The following is a 26,124-nucleotide window of genomic DNA, read 5'->3' as shown; positions in this document are numbered from 1 at the left end:
AACTGGTAGAAGAGGGATGAGTTGAGGTTCCCTTCTCCCAGAAACTTTAGTTCTGGGAGTTTAGAAGTTCTCCTCACCAGCTTGGCAAACCTATGACCAAAAATGCTCTTCTCCTCTGACAGATGGACCCTCTAAGTCCGTAGTAGGCCAAGCTTCTCAAAGTATGTCCCATTGCCTCAGCAGTCTCTGGCTGTGGCACCCGTTCCATAACCATTTATTTATGTGCTACATTCAACTGGATCTTTCAAGCGTAACTGGAAGGATTGATCACTATCTGAGCTCTGGAGTCCCTCACCACTACTCGCAGTAGTTCTGTAAGCCTTCTTGATGCTCCTCAGATTGCTCCTGGCTTTATCACTGGTGCCTGTGTGAAATAACAGCCATGGCTTAGCTCTTCCTTACCCCCTACAACAGTCTTTCTAAGTAACCCCCTCCTTTACTTTTTCTCACCCCTTCATACAATTTTAGGTTTCTTTTTCCTAAGGCCATGATTTATGCCTGACATACAGCCTTTTTGCTGCTACGGCTCTCCTCTGTCACCCACTTAACTTTCTTTAAATCACATTTAAACTGTAATTTTCTCCCTAATTTATAGCCAATTTTGTATGAGAACAAGACGTTCTAGGAATGTTAATGAGATATGATGGCTTTAACATGTAGGTCTCTAGATCAAAGTCATCTGTAAGCAGCATAGGTTGCTGAAAATTCAGTGATGTTTCTAACAAAATGCAGAAGATACACTGAGAAGCCTTCACAAGACTTCAAGATATACAAATAATAACATTATATAACAGAGCATGATATCTGTTTGGCATTGGCAGCAGAAAGGTTTGGGACATAAAGATTCCAAACTCACTAAAGGTTACTCAGGTGATCGTAAAACTACCTCAGCCCATTAACAAGAATATTTGTCATCAAGAGAATCTGCAATAAATCTTACATTTTACACTGTGGTGTTGCATTAATCAATACATACATTTTGATTAAAAACCATTAAATATCCTTGTGCTTTATGAAATCGCATCTGAAAGACAGCATGACAAAACAGATTATAATGTTTAATAGGTTACCCATCCTTTCTACATTTATGTTTTTGTTTATTTAGGGCAATCTTATTAATCTATTTTAATAAATTTAATGTTCATTAAAGGAGCAGAGAAAAAAAGAGCACAAACAGCAATAATCATGCTTCATGTAAACAGATGCCATCTTAAACTGCATGCTGAGCTCTAATTAAACATGGTTTGGGGCTGTCACTGCATCCCTTGTATGAGAGGTTACATTTATTCTACTCCTGAAAAAATTCAGAAGAAGTCATGAGAGTAATTAATATGCATGATGTGAAATATATGGAACCTATTGTCTGCGATCAGTGATGGAAGCAGAGCAAGTCAGACAATGAAAATTGATTACACTGTAATGTCCAATTCTTAGTACTATTTAATGCTGCATGGTAGGTGAAAACAACATTTATTAAAACAGTTCAAGTCCCAAATATCATCTGAAATATGATCTAATGTATTCAAATGATGCCATGTGAAAAGGCCATTAGCAAAACAGTGCAGGTACAAATATATTTCTTACAAAAATAGCCCTACTGTTCACTAAAAAAAGAAAAAACAAGGAGTTTATAAACTGTAAAAAAATACTTCAAAGTTCAACACAAACTTTGATTTTTAAGAATTTGATTTTGGTAAACATGACTTCAAACTTGAATATGACTGTCAATTTTCTTATTTCACTTTTCCAAGGCTCCTAGCGAAAACGTTTCTGTATTAATCAATCTGTGTTCAATTTGGTATGTTACTGGAAGTCTCCCAGGAGAGCTTACAAGGCTGACAAGGCAAAGTACTCTGAATTCCATTTGACACTATCTATGCCTGTGCAACAACTGGCACATGTCAGATCTATCAGCCACTCTTACAGATTTCGCATATCCAAATCGTTCCGGCTTTTAACACATACACAAATGACTGAAGGCTGGCTGTAACAGCAGAGCAGCATATCCCCACACTGTTTAATAACCACTTAAACAGGAGCAGACGTTCAAAACTGCTTTTAGATTCATCACATGCCCTTTCCAAAAAACCTTAAAAGCGCTATAATTTCAGGATGTTTTTCTGTATTCTATGTTCATTCCTCAGTGAAACGGAAATAGAAGGACCAAAAAGGTCCTGAACTGGCACCATAGTATTTACTATTATTATTTATTTATGTATTTATTATTTATTATGTGACTACACATTCATCATATATTCTGCAATATAAGATTTTGCTTTAGGAAAAAAAAGAAAGACAAAAAAATAGCAAAAAAAGAGATTGTTCAGAAGTAGCTTGCTCCAGAAGTATTTCAAATTTTTGCATTATCACAGTGCGAAATGCAATGAAGTTTATACTTTGTTGTGAATACAAAGGAGTGTCACTTGAGACAAATCTCATTCGTAACTCATTATAAAATGACATAATGATTTATCAACTTTATCAACTTATGATAAAAGTCCAAATGCTTTCTTTTTTTTTTTATTCATTAGTTTAAAATACATATATAAAAAGGCAGAAAGTGGAAGAAAAATAAAGTAAAAAAGATAACAGATTACTGCAAAATTTCTATCCTACCCAATGCAATTCAAAGATTCCAAGTAAAATCTTTATGGAGAAATCTTAAGTGTTCCATCATTCACAGAACATTTCTGCTTAGAAGTATTAGTACTTCATTGTGAATTCTAGTTTTAATCCCTGTTAACTTCAAACAGTCAATTTAAACATCGAAAATGTTAAGTTTAAATTTGTAACAAAAAAGATTTAAGAGTTGAGGTTAGAAATTTCTACACCATGCAGTAACACTGCGTCATTAATGAAACTAAAGCCAAAAAATGGTATATTTTTCCAGTAAACCTCCCACAAACAAATTAATGTATATGGCAACTGTTAAAAAATATTGAGGCTGAAGCTCAAATGCCTCTTTTCTTGCAGGCATGGAACTGTCAGGCTTCTTATGCTGTGTAACATGGAGTGCCAAAAATGCATTTGGCTAGTCTATCTAAATACAGAAATTGTATTGCTCAAACTACCCAAACTTAGGTGGCCATACAGAAACCTGCACTCCATGCCATGCACAGTACAATGAGTGGTGCATGAGGGAACATCTGTGCCCTCAAAGGGTTACAGGAGAGCTGGCTAAATGCCTCCCTGGCCATCTCACCTCTGAACACAGGATCACACGCACATTACCAAGGTGTTGCACCTATCAGAACTGATGTTACCAGAAAAATACAACAGCTACGCTGCTGGCATTAAAACCTGTGAGGAAAGCAGGAAAGGAAGGACGTAAGGAATAAGAACAGTAATGGCATCGTTTATCACCTAATGGTGATAAAAGTAGAATAATTAGTAGCGTACAGCAGAACCTTCCAAATCTAGATGAGGATACATCTGGAAAGTACTGCTAGAGATATAAGTATTGTCTAAATGTCAATAACTTAAAAAATCAACAAAACTTCAAAATATCATATGTTTCTGGTGTTCACAAACAGCAACAAAATCTAACGCATGCAATCTCCTTAGCCACAATATTCTCATTTCTGTGCAAGCTCATTTGTCTGAGTGCAAATATATGGGCACTCAGGAGACTTCAGAACTGAAAAGAAAGAAAAGAAACCACCTTTTTTGGAGTAATCATGATGCTTTTCACTTCCTAGTGAAAAATACTTATCAATTAAAAAAAAAAAAGTGGCTCAGTTCCATATTATTTTTATGAGTCAGCTATGGTTGTAAACATTTCAATCCTACAGAGAAAGCTACACAGAAAGGACAACTTAAATATTCTAATTTGCCAAATATTACTTTCTAAATAACTACTTTTTATAGAAGCCGTATTTTCTTTTTCTTTTAGTGCTTGCTGACAACAGAAACAGATCCAAGCTGTAATTTATTTGTATCAATTTCCTACTTTACTAGTGTCCAGTAAAATCATTCAAACAGCATGACAGATAAAAGGCAATAATAAAAAGCATTTTCAGTCTTCAGAGACCTATAATGTGCACTGAATACAAACATCAGTTAAGGAATAAAAATTAAACAACGAACACACACATACTTAACAAAGTCCTGCTGGTACCTTGTAAGACAACTCCTAAATAGATTTCAGTACCCAGAAATGAAAATGTTATGTAAAATGATGTGCATTGATCCAGTAATCCTCAAAGCCCTTAGAGTGACTTTAATTTACCTGAACACACACAACCGCTTTAAGAAAAATCCTTCTAGACCTTGCCAAAATCTGACTGCAGGGAATGTCATATTTTTATAGTAATAAAAGCAGAACAACAAAAAGATGTCAAACATAAGGCCAATGGCAGCTAAAGCTATCATGTTTTTTACACAAATAAAAATCAACAGTATGAAAATTACTGGTAAAAACAATCTATGAAGTAGAAGATGAAAAGAAAGTTGATCATGAGTTATAGTAAAATATTTTTAGTAAAAGCAGTCTGTACAACTAAAGGTTAAAAGATGTATAAAATGTAGAATTAAAATAGACTCTTGCATCCCATATATGTATATTGGATTATATATATATATATATATATATATATATATATATATATATATAGTAAATACATGTTTATTTCAGTAGAAAGATGTCCTTCATTAAGTTTATTGTCAAACAATAACTGCATATACCAAAAGATATATCACTTCACCTATACCCGTGGTAGAAAATGTAATACAAACTAACTACAGAAACCATAATTTTAAAATCTAATATCTGGAAAAAGACAAAAATGAAAACAACAAAAGATTCTATATATATCAGGTTCTCTGTCCTGTGAAAGAAGTCAAAAACATTAATTTGAAGAGAGATTTTATTCTCACATACCAGAAGAAATCTGGGACTTACTGTTACAATTCCAAGAAACCCTTTCCTATCTTTATCATTGTTTCCCTTGTATAATTCATATGACTCTGAGATTTATTAATATTAGCTTTTATCATGTGTAGAGAAAATCATCTGATTGCTCTGTACTACAATGTTTATTCCTTTAGTGATAAATCCCTGTGCATTGAATTCTATAAAAGTATATAAGGGATCAAAAACTTCAGTGAAGTAAAGGGACAGAAAGGGAACTGGAAGGTTTAACCCCTAAGTGGATTGTTTAATTTAATACAATTCTATTTTAAAATCAAAGCAAGCCCATACTATATACATCAGTCCATGTCAGCAAATCTAGCTGTCAAAATCATACTGATTTAAAAATGTTCTTCCAACTACCTAGAGAAAAGACACCTTCTTACCCTTAGATACAACTTCCAAAGTCTTTTGGTCTTCAGCTCATTTACCTTAACAAAAATGTACAAAAGGCACTAACAGAAAAAGATGAGAGCGCAGAAGAGCAGTAATGTAAGAAGAATAAAAGCTTTTTGAGGCAAAAGGCTGGAAACTCTAAAAGAATGTAAAATGAAAGCTAAAGAATAACAGACATAAAGCCCTGAGTATGGCACTTACCTATAATGTCACATACAAATCCAGGAAATTTATTACTTCTACAGCGTAATTTATGACTAAATGTCATCTAATATATACATTTTAGTCTACAGATTTGCATCAAATGACAATTTGTTCATTATTTTCAGTATCTGCAAGATTTTTTTTGAGGCCGCAGAAATACCTAAGTTTTTTATCCATCACTAATTCAACAAAGCTGTGAATAATCCAATGCAAAGAACAGAACGAGACCAGTGGAGGGAAAAAAGACACAAAAAACCACTCAAAACCACCTCAGCTGATTCAGATAAATACTGCACTAAAGTATTAGAGAGTATGAATCAATTAGAAAAATTTCTTGGCTTGACTGGGTATACAGTGTTTCAGCCCTGCACTGTGGTTTCATGAAAGAGAGAAATTCCTGATATAGTGATGCCTATAGTACCGCACCTGAATCATGTAACATTTTAAACAGTGTATAAGAACTGAAGCAATTATAGCAACAGATTGTGACCTTTTACAGACCTCTTACTTGTTAATATTTTTTCCTGTAGTAAAATGACCGTGTTCCATAATGAGCACAATGGAGAATACAGTCTAATTTAATAGTTTGGAGATACTTTACTTGCTCTGTATGCAAACTGAAAACAAAACAGTATCAAGGAGCATTATATTACTTTCATACATGCCATAAACCAAGGAAAACAGTTAACCATTCTATCTCTTGACAACTATGATAATACTATTTATTTGAACATTATGGAGAAAAAGCAAAAATAGTGTAAAGCAGAAATTAGCATTCTTTACTTCATTTCACTCCACAGACTTGTGTTGGGAACTAAAACCAAATCACTTTAGTGTGTCTATTTGTTTTAAAACCACACCCATGCCTACTTTTAAACCCACATATATCCTCACAGATTTCAGTAATGTTACACAGTGGTGAAGTTACCAAAAAATATGGTTACAGGTATGGATGAGCCTAACTTCTGTGCCGAATTCTACCTTAAATTAAGCATTTATTTATCCTTTTTGCCCTTGCTTACATTTTTTCATATATGCTCTCGTATTTCCAACATACATTTTTACTGTAGAGAATGACAGGACAAAGACAAAGAACCACTAACCTGATCTGTGATTAAATCCATTTAATACCGTGGGAGTATGTGCATAAATAAAGTGAGCCATACACAGCACACAGCTCTTCTTACCAAGGACTGCTTACATATAAGCATTGTCCTTCCACAAGGAAGCTGATTTTAAAAAAAAGTCCTTCATTAATCTACAAAATACAATTTTATTTCTAATACGTAAAAAAATTTCTCCTCTCTTATTTGGTGTGTCATTTTGTCAGCAGCCATGAATGTTCAGCTTTTTTGAAGTAATTTCAGGGAATCTGGTTATATGACTCCCAGCACCTAAATTTATTTTTAGCTACATGTCTATAAACAACTTTTTTCTTCAAAATTATCCTCAGAATTACAGATAATTAGTGAAAGATAAGAGAGAAGAGTGAAGAGTGTTTTACAGCCATGCTTTTTTTTTTCTGTTTTATTCATATTTTATTAGCCAATGACAGAAACCAGGGACTAAATTCTTGGCTGCAAACCACAGAAGATGCATACAAGCATTCTCTTACGTATACTGATGCAGCAGTAAGGGGATCTCTGCAAAGTAAAGCTGACTGGACTAGTTTTTATCATTCAGTGGATCTTTGCAATCTCTGTCTGGGCAGTGCATTTGCGATGCACAAGTGTACAGTGCCTTCATACCTCTGAGTTGTGTTAAAATTGCAACTATAAAACTATTGACAGTTCAAGTAAAACAACCAATGCATATTATATACACCCTCAGTCCGTTACACAAACACAAAACAGATCTATACTTGATTTATATATACAGACATCCAATATCTGATTTATTCCTGTTTATTCCACTTGAGACCTAAGAGTCTGTACATCTGAGAGTATGAAGTAATTGTTGACTGCTATCTAAGTAATCTAACATCATCTCACTCCACTGATGCTTACTCAATTATCAGCTATTTGACTACTAGTCACACACCAAGCCCTCTCACACAGCTGTAACTTGCCATGGAGGCGTGCCTTACAACTGGTAAAATACGCATGAAACCTCTAAGTTGAATAAAGGGAAGCCACAAGACTTTTGAAGGCTAAGTTTCAGCTATACTTTCAGTTAAGAAGCATCAGAAAATTGCCTTAATGTTTCAACAGGAAAAATCTGAAAGGGAATTGCTGAACATACAAATATTTACACAGTCCTCCAGAGGAAGGCTCTGCATTTTTCAGTAAGTATTGCAGTATCTTCAAGCAAATACTGTAAAAAATTATTAGTTGAGATGGACCATCTGTCTTTCAGCCTACAAACCATTAAGAAAAACAGAACCATCATCTTTACAGCAAAAAATAGAAGATTATGAACAGTTTTGCCTTTCAGCACGTTTGATGGTAAAAGGAAACTGCTCATTGGGAAACAAAGAACTGACAAATCAAAATGTTAGGTCACCAAGTATCTAAGCTATTTGCAAACAGTAAGAAGGCAGGACATTGACAAGACAACATGAAGTACAAGGTCTCAGTGATAGAAATTTCTGAAAAATGGTCTTTGTAAGAACAGGAGTTTAAAAACACACAAACACAGAAAGCCACGTCCAAATAGCCAAAACTGTAATTCTGAAAGAAGCTTCAGACTTTGTATACATTCAGACAAGCCACAGAAGTTCAGTATTAGCTTCAAACCACTAGAAAGGCAACCAAAATCACAATTAAACACCTATGACAAGTGTCATTAACTGGACTCTCAGCAAAACATAAGCTCTCAGCTGCTGTGGCTTCATTCCTAACAGTGGAACTGTTTACACTGAGCTCCCCTCAGCAGCTACTAAATTATTAAACACATGCTACTACAGGCAGCACCATAAACCTAGTAACACATCTATACCTCTGACTGGAGCAATCATCTGCCCAACACTAACAGAACCAAAACTCACACATGCAAGAGCAGGGCAAAATCCTGCTTAATTGTTTTATACAGATATGTACACGCATAAATCAAAAACCACAATAGTTACCTACTCATAACACCTCAGAAACTCAGTAGGTGTATTATTAACTACATCAGTGTGAAAAACACAGTAAGAATCTGCCTCAAAATTCTCAAACATATTAAACATGATGAAGAAATACAGCACACTAAGAAAAATATAGTGAACATGACCATGTCTGACAAATGGCGTCTATTAATGACATTTAATGCTTCAAAATATTAACACAGCTGTTTAAAAAAACCTAGCCCTGATTTTACTCGGACAACCTGTCACTGAAGTGAGCTTGAAGGTGTTGGAACCTATACTCCTGAAACTCCTGAACTCAGAAGTATCTGCCTGAATTTCTTTTGCCAGTTTATTCTCTGAGAAGAAATTATCAGGACCATGTCTCAATAAAACCTGACTTACTCTGACGGACATGGGATTTAAGAAACTGACTTCAGCTGAGTAACAGAAAGATTTAAATGGAAGCCTATACCTGAAGAAGAGAGAGTCAATATCCAGTTAAATCTAAATCTGCTACCACTGCACCTAGAGACAAAAACCACCAAAATAGCACCAGAGAAATCCATTTCTTTGTTGCTACACTCATGCAGTTCTCTAGACACAAGGAGACAAGAGAAGCTGTCAAGCAGGTCTCCTTCTCTTCTTTTCATGTGGAAAACTTCCTGCTATGAAAAATGGGAAGTGGTTGAAAAAGCAAAGATTTCACAGAGAACAAAAAGACATTGTTGTATCCTATCCAAGACATAAAAGACAGCACAGAACTTTTTAAAAGACAGATAGCCTAGACTTGCTCAAATACCTCAACAAAGGCAGCACATGGACAGACTCATGCAGAGTCATGAGTACACCAATGCCTGTACTCAAAGACTGCTTTCTAGATACTGATACATAGTCAAGGAAATCAGAGATCAATCCAAATGGGCACGCCCGTAATTCATAGCAGAAGTAAGAAACCATAAATTAAGTCTTTGAGATTACAATGACAATTGGTTGCAGAGGGGATTTTTACAACCTAACAAATAAAAGTATCCAATACTCATGATTTCAGTGACATTCTAAAAAAAAAAAGACCAGTTTAGTGAGTCACTCTCACAATTTTGAGAGCTCACAACCTCAGATATATTCTCACAAGATGAAGCAAGAACTGCTATGAAGAGTTGCATTTAAAGAACAACTAAAAGACTCATCCCAGAGAGAGTGAAGTACAGTATGAAGTAGACATTGGTATTTGTTCAGAAAGACAAATTTCTCTTTCCTAATCTTTATAAAATTGTAGAATTGCAAAATCAAGATGGAGAACTACTTGGAGAAAGAGATGGGGAAGGGACATACCCAGTCACAGCTGTGAAATTGTCACTGATTATATGGCAGTTTTGCTTTAGTGCGAAAATTCTGAGGTTGTAAAATTTTACTCCTTATTCTTGAGTTCAGGTTCATCCCATTCTCAAGTTCTTCATTTTCAAGTTTTCAAGTGTTCTATCTATTAAATACAAAATAGATCTTAAGACCATTACCTGAGCAACAGATAAAAGCTGCAGGAAGAAACCTCTGCCTAATTTTATGATTGGCATCTGCAACATGAAGTTAATCCAGGAAAGAAAAAATTTCACACCAAAATAGCAAGCTCTTCACCTCCTAAAATAATGACAACCAAAAAAAGGCTGAAAAAGCAGTTTGTCTGTTTGTTAAGAGTATACACCTCCATTAAGCACTGGTTACTATATAAACACTTCTAGCAACTCGATTCTATCATCATGGTAGAAAAATCTTACCATCCTTTTCTTCTATACATGACAATCTATTATCATTTTCTTATTAATCTCTGTCTCTCTAATCTGGACTACTGCAGAGATTAGCAAAAATGAAAAAAGAGTTTTAAGGCCTCTGCAGCTTCCATGGTTTATATACTCCACAGTAAAAAGTACAAAGACTGATTGAGATTATAAATTCAAATTGCTTGAAGACATAGAAATCCACATCTCTAAGAAGTCTAGTAGTTATTTTCATGCTTTCTAATACCTTTGGAATAAGATTACCCTTGTGCACTAGATTAATAAAGCAATCCTATGAATAAATCAGCAAGGCATACAGTCCTAGTAAGTGTCGTTTTAGGGATTACATTGTCCAGAATGACATATATCTCTTCCATCAGATACAAACAGATGAAGAATAAACATTTCCTTTTTATATAAACACAGTATTTAATTCAGCCCCACACTGTCCAACCAAAATACTATTGCTCAAGACCTAATACTCTGTTTTTTTCCAGAGTCACTGTAATCATACAAAATCAAACCCAAAGAATGCTAGGATTCTTATGGAGGTGTGATTGCTCCTGCAGGCATTCTCTACCACCTGTTAGCATTACAAAGTACAACACTCTCTTCATAGTCTGCTTCCCTTGATGAAATTTTCCTCTCATCAGTATACTGATACTTCATGCGACCATTTAAGACACATTTTGAAAATGTAAAATGGGAAACAAGTGTAAATTCTACATATTGAACTGAATGGCAACAACCACTTACACTGATTACACACTTTTCTTTAACAAAACAAAATTGTATTAAATTATCATTATTATCAACTAAGACAAACAATTCTTTAAGTTGATATTACAATTTTTCTAGCACATGCCACATACAGTAGAAAAATTCAAGGCTTTTCATGTCAATAAAAAATAATATCCCAAAACCACCCAAATTATCAAGAAAAGTAAGAAGATCAATTTCACTGTTTGGAAAATTCTGTTAATCAAGATTCATTGATGCACTTAATGGTAATGAGCAAAAGTCCATTCTTTGTGAAATAGGTCAAAAATTAAAGAAAAAGTCTAATAACAGAATTCATCTTATATAGATAGTAAAATTAATTGGTAAATAGTGAATATTTATTACTTAAGCAAAGAGAGTTTTCCAAATAAAATTGATGGCATGCTGCCAATAAGTAGAACACATAGGCATTTGGCAAAAGGCCATTTCCTTGATGCAAAATTGTTCTCAGGATAAGTATTTCTCTTTACCAAAATGCTTCTTACTCCCTAATTTATGAGATACTATAAATCAACTTATCAGATGTTTTATTAAGCTTTCTTGTCTGGATTTGAATTTAACCACGGCTAGGATTACCCAAGGTAAAAGTCTTACCACTTATGCAAAGGCACAAAAGCACTATGGATCTGATCCAAATAAAGCTGATGGTCAAATGAAATCTTTCTCACTGATCGCTGAAGGCTTTCAGCCTACTAGGACAACTCTTCTAAGGCTTGACAGAAAAGTCCACCTATACCATTAAGGTACAAATTAATAAAAACAATTCAAAACCAGTTTGCAAGCTTAACAATAAAGCAGTCTGGGATTTTTGTGCACCTTTCTCAACCAATTTTTTTTAAAGTTAGTCACATCACTGTGGTATCAGGAGCAAACTTCAACAGCTCAGGGAAGGCAGACAGTCCAAAAATAAAGTCTGAAAGTCTGACCTCAACAAATGCTTCTGAAAATACAGCTAGGAGTATGTAAACTATCCATCTTTATTAACAATATGTATTGTGATTCCTGAATTAAGGTAACATTATATGTCATCAAAGTAAACTCTTTCTACCTGATGAACATCTACCCTTTCATCACTGATGGATATCTACTCTGCTTTGGTTATGCTCGCTGAAGACCACTATTTCTTCCATGGGGAAAAAAAAAATCCTATTTTTGGGTCAAAAACGAAAATATGTTCTGAAACATAGTTGAAACAATTGAAATGAAAAGTCAAAAGTATCAATTTCAAACCTCTTAACACAGGTTAAAATAATATAAAAGATTTCTAAATGAAATCACATCTTCCCATTTACTTTTTTGTAGCTATTTCTGTGTGTTGCTGTGAAACAATAGGGCACACTCACGACCAAATTTATCCTTGCTATTCACAAATCTACTTATTCTTTCTCACTAGCATGAATAGCTTATGCAGCAACAGAAGCTCAGCACTGAACATTCCTAGTTGTTGTGTGCTCTTTTTTTTCCCTAAAGAAATGCTTGGGGAAGAGGCATAAGGCTGTAAATTCCTATCCTCCATCAGTAGCACTGACCTCAGAGAAAACCCCACAACTGGCTACAGGCATTCAACATCCATCATTGCTCCTGAAACCTAATCTTTCAGGGAAGGACAGCTGCACTGGGCAGTAGTTAAGCAGCTTTCTAAGATACACTACCATCCTAAACAAACGAAAATAAATAAATAAAACTTCCTGTCCTACTTTCTGATCAGTGTTTTACAAATCTTTCATTGCATGTTCTTTACATCAAATGAATGACTTTCAAAAAATTAAGCTGTTTGCTTATTAAGAAAAAATAGTCAAATTCCAGGAAGTGTTAATACACAGTACACATGTAAACAGTATTTTAACAAAAAGTAGCATAAGAGGTAAAGCAATTATGTACCTGACAGTCACAATTACTGAAACCTAGGCAGAAAATACTTGGTCCTACAACCAACCTTTTAAGAAAAGACCTCCCTGACTTCAATAAATTCTATAGTGGAAAAAAGCCCATTCCTAAATTAAAAAGAAAATAAAATTAAACAAATGATTAACAGAAGTTTAGTAATACAGATGAACAAGACAAATTAATCATGTCTCTGCGTTAGAAACGGTGTCATGTGTCTACTTCATAAACCCATTCTCTGTGGCATAAAGCAGATGAAAAAATGGGATAGAGTACAGAATTCTGTATGTACTTTTGTGAACTTTAATAAGATCAGTTTTATCTTTGTTTTTATAAGAAAAGGGGAAAGGAGTGGGGAGGAATAGGAAGGCAAGGAAGAAGAGAGGGAGAGGGAGAGAGAGAGGGAGAGGGAGAGGGAGATGGAGAAGGAGAAGGAGAGGGAGAGGGAGAGGGAGAGAGAGCAAAAAAATGAAATAGTAGAAATAGCACTCTATTCCTTGTACACAAAATTCAGCTTTTTTGGCAAAGTTTTATAAAAAGAATATGGCCTACAGATAGTTCCAAAAGCAATTAACATTTTTTAAAATTTAATCAACATTGTAAAGCAAGCGGAATTACTGTGTTCAAACTCAGCAAAGAGTGATTTTCTGAGAATCAGAAAGACTAAGACATTGCTAACAGAATGTATTTGAATTTTTTCTTGCTGAGTCAAAGCAAGTATCAAAAAACCTAGATTTCTAGATAAAACCAAGAATAAGCCAAGGTAAGATGCTGAGATCAAAATGGGATTGGGAAAATTTGTTAGACAAATTCATATTTATTTGCAAATTCATACCAAAGTCACATTTGTTTTGGTCAGGTTGGTACTGACTATATTCTTCTTAGGCATCACCCGATTCCGCAACCTAAAAAGCCAGATTTTATACACTATTTACTGAACTCTGACTTACAGATATGTAATTTCCAGAACACTAAAGACTGTAAAAGAAAGAGCAATAAAATTGCTGGCATAACTCGATATACCACATTTGATATACTGCTTGGGAAAAAGGCGTGCATTATCTGACCACAACAATATGTGAGCAGTTTGGCTGGCACTAACCAGGACATCCATTTTGATTGTCTGCAAATAATAAATTAATTTGTATACCCGAGGAGTGACTTCACTAACTGGAAGATTACTGAAAAACTAAAATAACTGCATTGTGCTTAAATATGAAGAAGCTCAAGACATGACAGTATGCTATTAGGTCATGTCCTCTCGTACAATAAATCAAAGTGCCTGAAATTCCATCGTTTTCTGTTGAATGAGGAGGACATTTTCTGCCCATTCTTTGTATTCAAAGGAACACACAGAACCCCCACCAGAAATCAGATATCAAGTATAAACAGAGAAGCTGATTTTAGAAAAAAAAACCTCTATATCTTTTGAAACTCTACTGCAAGATAATCACATAGTCTTTTTTGTTTTTCTCTTTCTGTAACTGTGCTATTAAGGTCATGAAGAAGCCTGTCACAGCATGTAAGCAGAAGACACCTAAAGAGGTAAATTTAGGGAATATCTTAGGGAAGTTCAGACTATGTACACCTGCTGGTGTAGCTGAAAAAGAAGCTCACAGTATTTTGTTTGATTTGCCGCTTTTACAAATGAATTGAAAGAACCTGAATAATAACTAAGTTCTTAAAAGCACTGCATATTTTATTCAGTTTAACCTAGTTTTTTGCGTGCAAACAATTTTTATTATTCTGCATTTCTCTTATTGGCATTTTAGCTATCCACTTCTTATAGGAAGACACAAACATGCTATGTTTAAGGTAAGTACTATCAATAAACTACCGAAAGTCATCTGAGCTTATGAAATATAAGGTGAAACTGTGCAGAAGTAAATATGGCCCTATTAATGCCCAGTCTCTTAAAAAAACAAGTGAAATGAAGCTTGTTGGAAAGGAATTTATATGCAAAGCACTCTCACGTAACCTTTTTCTAAATCATCAGATTTCTCCAGCTGTACTGCAACCTTCACCACAGCAGATCATAAGGAGAAGTAAGCTTCCTCTCTGCTCCTACATGGTAAATTCCTAATAGTATTCAAATAAGTATTTTTAAACACATATTCTTGCTTTAGGCTGCCAATTTGCCAGCATACATTCATTAACTAGCTTTATTTAAGGCCTTTTCCAAAGAATACAAGGATTAAGCAAATAAAATACACTTACAGAGTATGTGAAATTGAGAGTTTTCATAAAAATATACTATGTTGACTATGTCATGACAACTGTTACTAAAAAGAACTACAGCGAAAGCAAGCTCTTGTTACTATAGATGGCATTATGTGACTGACACCGAACTTACACCAGCAAATATCTATACCTTTTTTCAACTCTTGTTAGAGAACAAAAGCTTAAAAATCACCACAGTCATATACAAAAATGAAAGACAATGATTCATAGATCCATACCGTATTAGTCCTTTTGATATCCGAAGCACAAATGAATTGCCTATCCTCTGCATTTCAGAGCCACCGCCTTGGTTTACTGATAAGCAGCAAGACTTACACTTTTGAACCAACGCTTATCATTTGAGAAAACCTTTAAAGTAGATTTCATTACATTTCATCAAAACTTTACCTAAGGCACACACACACATTTCAGAAAATTAAGCTCAGTCAATATTTGCACAACTGTTGTCAGCAAGATGAGAAAAAACCCTCTTGCTGTAACTGGCCCAACACCGAACGATATATAAGACTCTGGTGTTTTAAAAGACAGCTTATAAAAAATTAACATACCATAGGGAAACTGCTTTTTGATTTTATGACCTTACTGTGATTCAGCCTGAAAATCCTTCCAAATGAGAATTCTCAAAGAGCTTAGTAATGGAAGTTCATTTCGAAGGAAATCCAATATGCAAATATTTCAGCTGTGCTCTTTTACAAATTATCTGCCTTGTTTCAAAAACTGAAAACCAACAATGGAACAGTGCAAGTCTACTTGAACTTACTGCTTAATGTCTATTAAGAATGCTATGGCTGGTGGATTTTATATTTCTGAAACCGGCACTCAAGAATGTATCATGCATCTTCAGCCCATGTCCCATAAATGCTGACTACACTCCAGCCAAAGCTTTGGAGCTGACACACTCTCAAACTTACATAACACTTACAAAGCTAGTTTAAATACACCATCAATCTATGTCAGTTCCTGCCTTGTAGAAATCCTGTTTAGTTTATCTTTTAACCCTACACTTGCATGGAACAGTACCATTACTAATCTAATAGAAAAAACACACAGGCAACAAATCTGATTTTCTCAGCTTACAGAAAATATGAAATGCAGAAGACACACAAATCCAACTTCACCCAAAATTTGCACCTTCTGAGTCATGTTCACCCCCATCTCCCACAGTAATCAGGAAAGCAGAGATGTTGGACACAATACAGGAATGGGGAAACAGATGAAGTAGGGCAAAAAATAAAAAACTAAGTAATATGCAATTTGTACCCACCTCCTAAAAAACTGCCATCTCATTTACTAGAAAGGAATGAATTACTGGCATCTTTGCTTTTGACATTATGCACCTGTGTAAAAAATGCCTGGTGAAAGTGAGCATATGCCATGCACTGGTATCTGCTCTACGAGAGCAGTTTATACAGGCCCCTAGTGGCTCAGTACACACAGCAGCAGATGAAGGGGAATTCCTACTCTTCAGCTTGTGTAGTTTTGGTCCCTGCATTCTTCAAACGCAGAAGCAAAAGGCAATGTTAAAAATGAAAGGTGAATTGCTGACCAGACTTAAATCTCCAGATACTTGGATCTTTACCACATCCCCAAGTAGATTCTTGCACACCCTCTCCTAAGATTAGGCACTGATTTCCTAACACCCATTGAGTTTGCTGACTGCTGGTGGTTTGAGTTACATAACCATCACAGCACAACGCTTATTCGCATTATTCTTTAGCGCTTGTTTTAAAAGTAGTATGACTGATGGGTCTAAAAGCAGGTCCTAAGAAAAATTCCTGAAATCTAGAAATAGCAAGGTAGCATTTTCCTTACCATGCCTTACCACTCCTAACAGCTTGCCATAGCACACACAAACCATAATGAATTTCTTAGTATCCTCTTAAGAGTAGAAGACTTCTACTAAGACAAAGCTTTTACTGCTTTAAGTGGATACAGAAAAGCTATACATCATTTTTGCGTTGAAAGATATCTAAATATACCCCACCATATTAAGACAAGTGACAAAACTAAATTGGAAAGCTACTCATGTAAAAAGTATCTCATTAAATCCATTCTTTCTGTGTAACACTCGGTACCTTAAAAATCCCTTGCCAGTATATTTACAGCTTTTAGCAATTTTGACTGAGCGAAATTTGCCAGCTGAATTTATTAAACTGACCAGTTTGTCAATTTCACACATTAAAAAAGCAGTAATAGCTCATCTCATGAGAAGCAATTTAAAGAAGCAATCAAAAAATTGCCATCTAAAGTAAGATGCAAGTACATATGATCATATTTAGGACAAGGGAGAATCTTTTTTTTTTCTTCAGAGTTGCTCCATTCATAACAAGAATTGTAGGATTCGTTGCTCCCAGCCCAGGAGAAAATGATGTCATTTACTATACACTTTAAGAGCAAGAAAAGAAAGTATTGACTGTTACAACATTTCAAACCACTAGCAGATACCAGAAGAAGGAAAAATATGATACATACATTTTTCCGTCTCTGTATCGAAATTCCCAAAAATGTCCCAACATTACAGAGAAGTTGCTTGTGCTTGAACAATAGGTATGTTGGAAGCGATCTCTGAAAGGCTGAGAAGACAATCATAGCTTCCCACATTAATCCTAAGTTTAAGAGAATACAAGTGTCATCACAAATACTCTGCAAATAGGAAACTCGAAAGTAAATCAGCACCTACAGACTTATCCCCAATGTAACGCCATCTCAGGTGACAAGTGAAGGAACACATAAAACCCTAACTATTCTTTGTACATAAATTAACCCTCCTACGTGTGTCAGAACTGGGAATATGGACATCGAAATCACGGCAGAGAAGCTGCCATCCTTACACGAGGAAGTAATTGTACAAAGGCCAGGCAAAAGAATAAAATACGCATGACAGCAGTTCTGGAGGAGTAATAAGGAGAAGCAGGCATTCAAAAGCCATACATGCAAAGCTGAGTGGTAATCACTTAAAATTGAAAGAATACCGTTCTGTCCAGAACTGAGGGGACAGATATTAGGCAAAACAGGGGATTCCGTGCAAGAAAACAATTGTTTAAGGAAACAACAGTCTGGGAGAGCCCGGTTGCAGCAGTAAGGAGTGCCTCCTTGCATGGGCAGACGGCGCAGAGGGTGCTGCTAAGTTTGCTGAACAAATTCAAGAACCCCTTTGCAAACGCTCGGAAAACTGAGTTTCCAGCCCGATGTGCTTCCTTTCAAGTGGCTTCGCGAGAGTAAACAAAGAAATTAAAAGCCTAACCTGTGAAAATCTTCGCATCTCCGTGCCTCCCCGCTCCGCCGAGAGACAGCAGGAGGAGGAGAACGAGGAGAAGGAGGAGGAGAAGGAGGAGGGAGCCGTGCTCGGACGGGCGCCCGGGGTCCCTACTGGCCGCTCACCCCCAAGTCCCTTCTCCAGCGCCAGATGCCTGGTCTCTCACCCTGCTACCTTCCCCTATCTCCGAACCCGTTAGAATAAACAAAATAATTAATATTAATAATTCGTTCGCCAAAGCAAACAGACAGTGTATAATTACCGTACTCCCCTCTCCCCGCCCGCGCACAGCGGCACTCAGTGGAAACGTCGACTCCGATCCATCAATCGCCCTTTCCCTGCCCCATCCCCCGTCCCCGTACCGCAGCTCCCCTCGCTCCCCGAACAGGCCTCGCCGCCAGGCTGAGACTCGCCGGGGAGGCGCGGGGAGCGGGCTGGAAGCTGCCGGGGGGAAGCCCTGGGGCACCCCACGGGAGAGTTGTGCGTGAGGGACATGTGTGCGGGCTGCGCGCACACGCACACACACACACGCACACTTCTGGGCTCACACACACAAACGCGCCTAAAGAGGCGGCAAAGAGGGAGCGGCGGCGGAGGAAAAATGGGTCAGGAGCGGGGCAGTTACCTGGTCATGCTGGCTCCCCCGGTCCCAGCAGCAGCCTTCGCCGCTGCCCGCCCGCCTGCCGCTGCTTCCCGCCGCCGCCGCCGCCGCCACCTCCTCCCGCTGCTCCCGGTCGGCTCCGGGGCGGCCAATTTAATCCGAGCCCCGCTGCAGCAGCAGCAGCTACGGGCGAAGCCCCGCCGCTGCTGCCTGACGCTCGTGCGTGTCTCTCACAGTGCGGCGCCGGGGAGCAGGAGAGAGTCAACGAGAGTCCGAAAATCCAGCATCCAGAAGAGCCAGGTCCCCGCCTGCCTCCTCTTGCCAGCGCCGCCTCTCCTCCGCGCTGCTCTGCTCCGCTCTGCTCTTCTCTTCTCCTTCCTGCGGCGGCTGCTGCTGCTCCCGCTCCCGGGCGCGCTCTCTGTTCCCCAGCTAGCTGCTCCGTTTCCCCTCCTCCTCCTCCTCCTCCTCCCTCTCTCTCGCTCTCTCCCTCTCTCTCCTTCTTCCTTCCCCCTTCACTCTTTTTTTTCTTCTCTTTCCTCCTTTTCTTCTCTTCCTTCGTCTTTTCTAACCGATTCTTTTGCTACAAATAAAAGCGAGGTCTCCCACCCACTCTCCCGCCTCCCTTGCTACAAAAAGTGCAGCGCAAACAAAAGCGAGAGAAGAGGGCACAGGGCGGGTGGGGTGGTAAGGGCAGACACGGGAAAAAAATCCCAGAAACCGTCCCCGAGAGTCGAAACGTGAAAAACCCTCCCCCACCACTCCGCTTCGCTCCTCTGGAGAAGCAGGGGGACGCCGTGGGGACACCGGTAGAGACGACGCTCTCCCGTTCGTGGGTTTGTTGTGGGCTTTGGGTTGGATGTCTATTTGCGCTTTTGTGTGTGTGTGTGTGCGTGCGCCTTTGCTTTTTTTGTTGGGTTGTGGGTTTTTGTGATTATTCTTTTTTAATCCTCTTACGCTGTGTGGATCACAGGATCCGTACGGCCCCAAGAGTCGGGGAGAGCCCGCTGCCGCCGTCCGTGCCTGTGCGTGTGCGGGCAGGGTGGGGGGGGGTGCGGAGCGGCGACCGGGACAGCGCCCGCCCCATCCCGGGCCGCGCGCCGGCCGAGCTCCGGAGCCGCGCGCCGCACGCACACCCGCGCGCCGCCGGGTGCGGGGGGCGGGGCGGTGACGTCACTCGGAGCGGGCCGGCGAGGGAGGGCGGGGGGCAGAGCGGCGGGGCGGCGGCCGGGCCCGCGGAACTTCCCTGCGCCCCGCTGCCCGTGCTCAACTTCTGTGCGCCTCCGCGGGCAGATGGTTAAACCGACGGGGGTGTGCCAGACCTGCCGGTCCGCGAGAGGTGTCCCAGAGCGACAGTGTGGCAGAGCGGTATTTTAGTGGCAGTCGTCTTTGTGTATGGCAAATCCCAGATTTTTTTTCCTGGAGGATGGTCAGGTTCCATGCTGAGTGGCACCACGTGTTGCTTGGCACAGTCGGTGGCTTAATATTGGGCTAGAACAGGGTCCATCCCGGCTCTTCTTAATCTTTTGTCCAGTCCTCTGCAGAGAAGGAACGTAGGTTGGAATAGTAGGCTCTAGGTGAAGAGTGCTTTGGAAAACCTCATTGTAAGCTTCTAGGCGTCTTCTTTGGGAGCCTGGAAGATACACCCCCTGTGATAGCGTTCACGCCGTGTAAAATGGGGGTGGAGTGTCACTATAAACGCAGTAAGTGCTAGTCAGGCATTACGGTGTTGGGAGCCCATGAGCACCGATGCTGGAAAAGTTGGCTTTCCTGGAATAGAAGTGGTGGAGTGAAGCTGCGGATGCCCTGCTGGCCCCAGCCGTGCCTCTTGTCCTGGGTTCCACACCGCAGCCCCATCAGCTGCGCAGCGCCTGATCCTGGAGTCAGGCTTGTTGGCACCTGCTACGCTCATTGCAGGTCATTGCTCCTTTTCTGCAGAGGAGAATGATTTGGGTGTTTTCTATCATCCTCTGGAAGCTAGTGCTGCCAGCATGAAGGCTGACAAAAGTGAAAATAAACTTTGTTCTCCACAAAGCCTATAAATTGCTGTCTTCTTTTGATGCTGCCAGTTACACCATGAAAAATGGTCACCCAAACAATCTCACACTTAAAAGAACACTAATGCTTTCCAAATAGTATCTTTCAAAACACCAAGTAACCTTGTACAATAATTACTTTGTATGAAAAGGTAAATATATGAAATGTGGCACAGATGATTACTTTTTATCTTGTCAAAAAAACCTAACTATTCCGTAAAAGACTAGCTTTTCAACAAGCAACAGTGTCTTCAAAGTACAACACAAATCAAAAGCTGGGCAAAATGCTACTCGGTCTTTATTGCAATAAATGTTGGTAAAGAAAGCAAGACTGAAATCATCACCTTTGCCCCCTGGACCGAAATGGCTTCAAGGCTGCATTTTGCTTTGAAATGGCAACACTAAATAGATATTTTAGGTTTTAATGTTGTGTCCTAGAAGTTCTTATAAGTAACTTAGCTGTTTTAGTGCCATTCATGCTGTGATCCTTGCATGACATTGAAGAGTTGAGCAATAAACTCATGTATTTTATATTTTTAACATGGTATCACAACATGGATGTGAGGTTTGAGGACTACATTTAGCTTTGCTTTTTTTTTTTAAGTAATACGCAGGTTATGTAGTTCTTCCTGTAGTTCAGTCAGTCAGAAATGAATGCATCACATTAGGAATAAACATATTTCTTTTTATAGAAATATTTAAACCAGATCTCATTATTTAAAAGATTATGTTTTTTAGTGATGCTAAAGAAAAAAAAAAAAAAGATAAGAAATTACCCTAAATTAATGAAGAACCATTAAAACACTGTATATTTCTGCTGATGTATTGCATATCAACTTCTGTTATCAGTAGCATAAATTTTGTATTTAAGATAGTAGTGTACACATACACATACATTAACCTATATATGTGGTTTGTTAATACTCCTTTAACATTCCTTTCCTTCTAAGAGCAAATTACACAACAAGAGGCTTAATTCATGTGTTACAAACTACTCATTAAGGTAGATTTTTTTTGCCCCCAAACGTAAAAAAATTCAAACACAGCATTCTATACTGGTGTGCTATTTCTGCCAATATTGCAGCAGTACATTACTCTATGGTTAGTACAACACTGAACTAGAAATACATCTACACACTCTTTAAACTTTGAAATGTTTCATGTAAAACAATGATCTCTAAGATAGTACTTAAACTAGAGTTGGAAGATAAAAATATTTGTGAGTTTTTTTGGTTTTTTGCTGGGGGTTTTGAGGTGAAAGAAGGAAGATTTTTTTAATTTGGAAATAAGTATCATGTATTCCCTCTGAGGTTTTCAAAAATATATCTTTCTCATGTCATTCCAGATTAACTGTTTAATTCTCGTTCTTTCTGCTCATGCAGCTGTTTTCAGTCTTCTCACTGCACACCAGCAGTGAAAATCTTACGTGAAATGCAAGCTATGAGGGCAGGTTTAAATCTCAAAAATTGTAGCAAAGGAGAAAGCAAAATTAGTTGCCTGCTGTTCATCTGAATACTTACCTGTGACCATACTCTTGAATAACTTCTACCATAGCTCTTCAAAAGGCCAAGCATAGGCCTTCATGTCTCAGCCTCGTGAATTTAATGTATTAAATAGTACTCTGTTCATAGTGGGGAGTGTTATTTTCCTTTCATCTGTTCTGCCTTGTATTGTTGCTTGCATTCCCGATAAATGGCATCCCACAAAGCTCTTTAACACAGTAGGATATTCCATTAACAACTGGAACCAGTGGCCATTGAGTCAGTACACAGCAAAATCAGGAAGGCGAGGGGAAGTAGGTGAGGTGTATCAGAAAGGTTGCTCTATAGTCTCACCCTTTTTTTCTGTAATACATTACTATAGCCGTATTTTGGTTATTTATGATTAACATATGCCAAGCTGTCGGCTGAAATCTAACAGGTGATTTGTCAAAAAACTGTATTAATACATATCTTAGGCATTAGCTTATGAAATGACTATGAGAAATGTTCCTGAGTTGCCGTACTGATATTTGAAAATTCTCATTTTTAGAGCGCAGACACTTTAAGCTCCTATTTTTAAGGTTAATAAAACACTACTAGACAAGTAAACACATGTTGCCTATAATCAAAAATTTATTCTGCTAATTCAGTTTGTGTACACATCTTTTAAGTGCTGATTTAGTATCTAACTAGATACTGTCAGTAGTTGTCTTTATTTTGTAAACATTTTTGATTCCTATGTATCTAACTTACAAAACTTCAGTAGTTGGGGACAAAGGTATGGAGAGAAAGGCGATTTTCAGTGCAGCTCTTTATGATAATTTTTGCCACATCTGCTATTTTTTTCCATGCTGTCTGAAGGAAATGAGGCTTTATACACTTGTGTGATCCACCTGGTAGCCAAACAACTTCTGCATGTGCCAGCACATTTCAAGTCCATTGCAAAGCATTCAGGTCTATTATTCTACAGGTCTTAAGTCCTGTTCCAGTTTTTCCTCTGTGGAAATAGATATTAGAAAGATGAGGGAGATGAGCAGGCTGGTTCTCACACTTGTCCCAGCTTATTAATTGGTGGGACTGAACCACAGACCTAAATCATAGGTCTACCATAGACCCAAAATGGCATTGTGGTGGGATAAGGTGATGTAGCACATTAACTCAAAGCAAATTAGGCTTAATTGTTTCTGCTTGTCAGGGAAGAACTTGCTGTACTAGCTATTTGGGTCTTTTTTGGTTGGGTTTTGGGGGCTTTTTGGTTTGGTTTTTTTTTGGTTTTTGTTTTTTTTTTTTTTTGGTTTTTGTTTTTGTTTTGGTTTTTTTTAAGTGGAAAGAGCAAGAGGCCAGTAATTAATCATTGAGCAAATGGAAACCTCCGGGGGCTTGGAGATGATGAAGCAGGATTAGCTTTGTCAAAGCGCACTAGAGTGTGTTCCACAAACTGAAAATAAACAGCAGCTTGTGTAGGGAAAGCTGTAAGTAAGATTTGTAGATAGAGGAGGCAGCTTTGTCTTTTATTTCTGTACTATTTGGAGTATCTCAGATGGCGTGAGAACTCTGCTAACTATTCAGAAAGAAAATACTTAGAATACAGAACACAGTGTGGTGGTATTGTTTTTGAAAATCTTGCCCCTCTCCCCCTCCCCCCCTCAGTTTATATATATACACACATATAAAATGTATGTATGCACACAGGTGCGTGAGGTCTATTTCAAGATTTGTCGTCATTTTGAATATGATGCAGTAGACTGAGTTTTTTGTTTTGTTTTTTTTTTTTCTTCTGGATTCAAAATGTAGAAGGTACCACTACATTTCAAGGACAGCAGAAGAGAGCTAGGTCTAGCATGTCAGAAATATTCTCTAATTTCAGCAGAGGAAAACGGAATCCAGTGAAGGAAAACTAATAGCCAAACAACAGCTTGTTAGTTTGAATCTTTTGCAATAATAAACCAAAAATTAGACCTCATACATTACTTAGCGTGTGTGATTATTTAATGGTTCTTCAACATTCACCAGAGATACTAAAAGCACCATTTTGCACCCATAGGTCAGAGATCTCTGTCTGTATAACACTGCTTGATCTAAATCTTGATACACTTCTCGATGTAAATACTGATAAGTAGCAGAATTCACATACTTTAAAACTCAGGAACAAGAGGAAGATCCTAATACCATAATTGATTCACAGAAATTGAAGATTTGTTTATCTTTGACTTGAACACTGACTTCTAGTTTCTAAGAAGACATTGCTGGTCAGTTTAGACAGCTTCTTTTAAAGAAAAGTATCCAGAAATGCTTCCTACAAAACTGAGGATCTCACAAAATAACAACAACTGGTCAAAGTGAAATCTCATTAATCTGAATGTTCCCTCCTGCAAAACATCAAGGAGATTCCAGACACATCTTATATGGCAGTGCTGTGCTGTCAGAGCACTGAAAAGGGGGTAGAGGGAGGAAAATTAAAAGTCTTCGTTTATTTCCCAAACTTGAACCTTTTGCTTCTTGAATATAGGGGTGTTCTGGGAGAAGCTGCTCAGTCACCTGAAGGGGAGAGTCTTTCTCCATTCTTCTCATGTTGTCTCCTTTGTACTGGTAAATCAAGGGGCATAGACAAGCACTGGGAGGCAAGAAATGTATTGTCCCAGCAGAATGCTGGATTACTACTCTCACAAGATAGAATGTGAAAAGGGAAAATGAAAATATAGAATTCTTTTTGGCATCTCTCTCTTAAAGTACCTTACAGTTATTATTCGAATGATGCTATTGCTGTGGGCCCATAAATATTTCAAAAGCAGCATAGATAAATATCTACAGTACTAAAAGAAGGATTTTTTTTTGCTAGAGAAGATCCTACCATGCTCTCTTGGCTTTAAGTAAACTTGGATGGCCAAGTTTGAATTTCCAATGAATCTGTTCAATTCTGATCTGAATACAAAGAGAGTAATTTTTTCCCTCAACATAACTCCCATTAACTTCAGATAATGTGTTTCCCAATTAAAAATATAGAAAAGCATGTATGTATATATTTATATATATATAAATATGACTAGTGTTGTCCCCATTACAAAAAATAGTGTCATATTTTATAATTATGTTTAAGTAAAGGTATTTAGGGAAAATCAAATTATTCTCTCATTTCTTAATGCAGTTGCTCCAGAGGAAGCTGCAAGTTTAATGGCAGGTCAATCTAGATAAAACATCCTGAAATATTTAGTATTAGTCTGAAGTCTGAGTCTTACTAATTGACCACTTTTCATAAGCATTGTATTCATCTTATTTTCTGTTTTAAACATAAAATATTTCAAATTCTGTGAATTCTGATATCAGGAGGAAACATTTTTACATTATGATTTTGACTGACCTATGTAAACAAATTACTGAATTTTCACTGGAACAGTAAAAATATTTTCCTTATAATCATTCTGTTTATATTACCTTTTCATTGTTTCAGTTTATGTTTCCTTCCATCTCTTTTATTAATCACTAAATGCATGCCCAGTGAGCATTTACTGTTACAGAGT

The 26,124-nt window shown here is 37.7% G+C and overlaps 1 protein-coding gene and 1 long non-coding RNA gene across 49 annotated transcripts in view; one reads left to right on the top strand and one right to left on the bottom strand.

Annotated features, from left to right (window-relative positions):
* PTPRD (protein tyrosine phosphatase receptor type D) overlaps positions 1–26,124 on the bottom strand; it is a 1,163,353-nt gene that overhangs the window by 342,159 nt on the left and 795,070 nt on the right. The window contains exon 1 of one of the 48 annotated variants that reach the window (XM_077171998.1): positions 19,117–19,527. The exons of 46 other annotated variants lie outside the window; for them this stretch is intronic. The gene's annotated coding sequence lies outside the window, so the exon portion shown is untranslated. Of the gene's footprint in view, positions 1–18,479; positions 18,571–19,116; positions 19,528–26,124 lie in introns of those variants that run through there. One more of the 48 variants, XM_077171999.1, reaches the window with a different exon arrangement.
* LOC143692236 (uncharacterized) overlaps positions 19,759–26,124 on the top strand; it is a 64,009-nt gene continuing 57,643 nt past the window's right edge. The window contains exon 1 of the long non-coding RNA XR_013180132.1: positions 19,759–19,925. This is a non-coding gene — a long non-coding RNA (uncharacterized LOC143692236). The remainder of the gene's footprint in view (positions 19,926–26,124) is intronic.

Source organism: Agelaius phoeniceus, chromosome Z (genome assembly GCF_051311805.1).
Source record: "Agelaius phoeniceus isolate bAgePho1 chromosome Z, bAgePho1.hap1, whole genome shotgun sequence".
NCBI lineage: Eukaryota > Metazoa > Chordata > Aves > Passeriformes > Icteridae > Agelaius > Agelaius phoeniceus.
This window is presented reverse-complemented; position numbering and strand designations above follow the sequence as displayed.